The sequence below is a fragment of the Equus asinus genome, chromosome 8 (assembly GCF_041296235.1).
Source record: "Equus asinus isolate D_3611 breed Donkey chromosome 8, EquAss-T2T_v2, whole genome shotgun sequence".
Classification (NCBI taxonomy): Eukaryota; Metazoa; Chordata; class Mammalia; order Perissodactyla; family Equidae; genus Equus; species Equus asinus.
Genome location: NC_091797.1, coordinates 21,153,247 through 21,158,359, shown reverse-complemented (window position 1 = coordinate 21,158,359; position 5,113 = coordinate 21,153,247).

The window sequence follows — 5,113 nt, the reverse complement described above, 5'->3', positions numbered from 1 at the left end:
AAAAAAATAATTTTTTTGTGCTTCTATTACTTAAAATATAAAAAAAGTCAACTGCAACCACTTGTGTGGGTGGATAATGGAGAACACAATATAAATGCAAAAAACGTTCTGCAGGAATTTCCAGCTGAGATTATCTAGGTGGAGCAGGAAAGTGCTTCTGGAAGGTACTCTGCTGTTTTGGAGGGAAGGAGTCCTACACAGTCAAGGTATTAAGAAAAACAACCAAAATACAGTTTCAGCAGAATGTGTAACAATCTCCAGATTTCAAAGAGTTCTATATAATTCCTAGATGCTGCTCCAAACCAGAATAGATATGATTTAAAAAAGAAAACTATTAAATGATTGAACTTCTGGAGTTGCAGAGCTACATTCCATCCCCTGGAAATCAGGGCAACTGTCACTGGGTTTGGGGTTCTCTGTGGGCACACCGCAGTGGCCAGATCTTATGCCATGGCACTCCCAATAGTGGCAGGTGAAGAGTTCCACCGCCAACTTCGGGCAGGACATGTGTGTGTGAATGCATGCGTGTTTTCAGGGTGACTAAAGGCATAGACAAAGGCCAAATGGGAAAAATATGTGAGTCTCATGGCTGTTGCAGCCCTTTCTTCTTTCTAGGCACAGAGAGGTTGAACCTGTTAGATGTGAAGATCCCCTCCTCCTCACTTTAGGTTCTTTGGTAAATAAAAACATGTGTGCACAGGGCCGGCCAGGTGGTGCAGCCGTTAAGTTCGCACGTTCTACTTCGGTGGCCCAGAGTTTGCCAGTTGGGATCCTGGGTGTGGACATGGCACTGCTTGTCAACCCATGTTGTGGTAGGCGTCCCACATATAAAGTAGAGGAAGATGGGCATGGATGTTAGCTCAGGGCCAGTCTTTCTCAGCAAAAAGAGGAGGATTGGCAACAGATGTTAGCTCAGGGCTAGTCTTCCTCAAAAAAAAAAAAATGTCTGTGTGTGTGTGTGTGTGTGTGTGTGTGTGTGTGTGTGTGTGTGTTCATTTCTTACTTCCCATAACTGAAACTTGCAGGTTTAACAGAAACAACCTGTGCACAACATTTACAAGTAAACTCATTAGAGTAACAAGTTTACATTGCACAGAAGGAGTTCTAATTTCAGATCCTAGGAAGACAGAAAAATGGCCTCTGTGGATTGGAGGGAAAATTATGTTATACAGCTAGTGGTACTAAAGTCCAAATAAGCCAAATGAAGACAATTTGAAGACTATTTCTACAGTCTCTGCAATCTATCAAAATATTAAGATATAAGGGTATTAAACTTCTACAATTCCACAAATGATTTATGAATATTCTGCATGATTTCATTAATTGTCTACATTTCTAGTATGAAGTATTCAGTTTGGTTGTTTTCCTTTGCTTGTAGGCATTTGGCCCTCGAAAGCTAGGTAGGTAAAAGCCTTGTTTATAGGACTTGACTTGGGGAAGTATTTTAGAGTTGGAGGTCCTCAAGATCATGCCACCGACTGAGACAGACTTTTCTTTCCTGGCTGGAAAATCGGAAAGAGTGAGGCCACCACCTAGAACTGAGGAACGTGCCAGATATGGGGTGGTGCACCTTTTAGGGAGTCCACTGGCCAAATTCCCAGTGGATTCTGGGAAAGGATGAAAGAGCCCATTTGAAATGCCTGGTGTCCTTCTCATGCTGGGGAAGTCCAGGAGGAGTTAGGGCCTGGGCTCACGCTGGGGGATGGGTGGCCACTACCCACTTGAGTGAGGATCAACACTGAGGCTCCCAAACCTGGACTTTGTAAGAAATACACACATGAGAAGCAAACATTTCTTGGTCTACATGGAGGGACTCAGCCTCATAACAAATAGGAAGCCAAATACCCCAATGACTTGTTTTCTGAGGAAATGTGTCTGCCTCCACAAAATATGGAGAGGGTGTGGGGGCAGCTACCAGTGGTGATGGTGTGAGCATAGGTATGACCATTTGGCTAGAAATGGGTCCTTTTGGTCGGGGACAGTGTGAGCTGGAGTAAAACTCGAGGTTCTACTAGAAAGGGAGGACAGAATGGATGCATGAGGCATAATTACACTAACAATTATTTGTTGTTTATCTGAAATTCAAATTTAACTGGGAGTTCTGTATTTTTATTTGCTAAATCTGGCAACTTAACAGCACAGTTGGCACAAAGGGGATAAAGTTGAGGCCTAGCTAGGAAGTAAAGGGGGCAAGACTGGTATGGCTTGGAAATGAGTTGGGGGGAGGTATGGGAGAAGGAAAAGTGGGAACAAGGGGGCTGGTGGTGCTGTTGCCAGGGCAACATGTGGTATCTTATACATCTGGAGAAAGATGCCTTCTTGGTGGACACAGTTCTGTAGATGCACCGCCCGGTGAGTGGTGTGCAAGCTGGATTTCAGCCTCCATTTGCCCCCCGTGCAGTGAGCTACTTACACAATCATACACGGCAGCCCTGTGCTATTCAGTGAAATAAGAAATGCTGGAGAAGTATAGGTTTTCTGGAGGGAGCTCAATTTTGGAAAGTTGAATTTGAGGAATATGTGACACACACAAGTCGAATTGTCCAGCATGTAGTTGGGCATATGAGTCTGGGGTCTGGTATATGAATGAGATAAAAAGTTTCTGTGAGAAATGTAAATTCCAAGCCTATGCCATGTGGATGCAGGGTCTAGATGTAAATTACCTGATTGGAATATCCTTCCCAAACCCAGAAATGAGCTTAAAAAGACTCTTGAACCTCTGGGGCCTGAGAAAAAGCAAATTCTCTTTGGGAACACTTCCTCACCTCAGGGCACAGGGGACTCCCCCAGAAATAACACCCACGAAGATGAGTACCTGAGAAAAAATTATGAACTACAATTGGATCCACCACAAGGAGGGGTCAGTAGGTGAACCCAGAGCCATCTTAGGTGATTAACCACGGTTAGAATTACAGTACCAATTACCAGCATTTACTGTGTGTGGAATTCCATTTTGTAGTAACTCGACACCCAGACCTTAGCGCTTCCCAACACTAAGTGAGGAATTTCTAAATGGCAGGGAGGGGCTTAGGGGTGGCAATCTGGTACATGGGGTAGGGCTACAGGACGTCTCTTGAAATTGTATTTGCAAAGAGGCACAGTATTTCTACTTAAATTCCATCTGTTTATTCGGGGAGATAATGAAGATTATGGGGGTGGCTAACCCAACCCCTAGCCATGCCTAGGTGTTGTCAAAGGTTTTTGACTCTAATTTTAACCCTTTCCTGCACAGTCTCTTGATGATAAAAAACTGGAAAGGAAGGAAATTAGAATTTCAATTATTTTCAAAAGACATGAGGGGTGGGGAAATGGGGGAACAATGCAGCCTCCTGATAACGTCTCTTGTTACTCCCTTGTAAGCCAGATGGACCTCCAACCTCTTTTTCCTGGGCCAGAGTTTCCCAAATTGTGTTTCCTGTGCGTCAATAGATAGTATAAGAAAAAAGGTTTACAGGGTCAAATCAGTTTGGAAATGCTATATTAGAAAGGGAGTGTATTAGTGTCCTGGGGCTGCCGAAACAAAGGACCACAAACTGGGGGGCTTAAAGCAAGAGAAATCTATTTTTTCACAGAGTTGGAGGCCGGAAGTCTAAAATCAAGGTGGCGGCAAGGTTGGTTCCTTCCAGGAGGCCCAAAGGGAGAACACATTCCCTGCCTCCCTCTCACCCTCTGGTGTTGCCAGTAATCCTTGGCGTTCTCTGGCTTGTAGACACATCGCTCCAATCTCTGCCTCCTTCTTCATATAGCGTTCTCCCTGTGTGTCCACGTCTCTTCTCCTCTTCTTATAAGGACACCAGTCATTGGATTTCGGGCCTACCCTGATCTAGTACAGCCTCATCTTAATTTGATCACATCTGCAAAGATTATTTTCAAATAAAGTCATATTGACAGGTACCAGGGAGTAGGACTTGAATATATCTGTTTGGGGGACACCATTCAACTCACAACAGGGAGAAACAGATTTCTTCATCTGACAACTTCTTAGGCTTTAATTTTGGTGGTTCTATAAAAAGGAGCAGACAGAGCATGCTGGATTTTTCAAATTCAAGTAACCATGAAAAACTTTATTTTTCATAGAGCGTCCCACATGGCCAGGGCTCTGAGCACCACTTTTGGGTAGGTGAGGAGGAAGTGGAGCCTTTCCCTCATTAAGCCTCCGTTTAGCAATGACCACTCATTCTCCTACAGGTTAATGGTGACTGACTATACAGTCGGGTTGCCTGTTGGTGGCTGTACCTTGTGGCTGCCCTGGCCAGAGATCCTCAGCAGCCTCTGGGGTGGAGATGGCCTCTTTGTGGGGGTCCTGAGGCCTGGCTAGTGAGGCTGTGGTGATATGGTGGGGTAGGCTGGCCAATCTGGGCCATGCTGGAGGACAGCCTCCAGTTTTCGTGGCTAGGGGGCTCTAGTTTTAGAAGTCTCAGAACTGGCATGATGTTGCATTATTTTGAATCTTGAAATGGGATATGTAGTCTGCATGTTCAAGGGCGCCTTGGGGAACGTTTGACAGAGCAGCTCTGTCCCAATGGGCAGATTGGACAATGCATGCCCCTAGGGGGCGCAATTCACATCGTAGACACGGTAGATCAAATTCTCTTGTCATAAGAGTGTCCCGTTCTCAAAACATCAGTATCCTGTGACAATTTTCCAGCAGGTGACAATAAAGTGCCTTGAGGAAGGGGCACCTTTTTCTGGTTGGTACCAAGGTGACATATGGGGTTAAGGTGGTCCTGAATAGAAAGGAGAAACCATCACAATGGGTTCTTGGAATGTTAGATCTGAAATGGCTCTTGAGAGAGGAGCAGTCCAACTCTGGATTTGTTAGGAATCTTGCTTACTTAATAATAGAAACCCATCTCCAACTGGCTAAAGCCAAAGGGGAACTAATCATAAGAAATCAAGAACAGAGATGCATCTAGGACTGAGGAACATACTGGATCCAGGGATCCTGGCACAGTCAGGCCCTACCTCTGTCTCTCTCTCCTCTCTTCTCTGCTCTTATTTATTTATTTATTTATTATTTATTTAATTTTTTTTGAGGAAGATTAGCCCTGAGCTAACATCTGCCATCAATCCTCCTCTTTTTGCTGAGGAAGACTGACCCTGAGCTAACAAC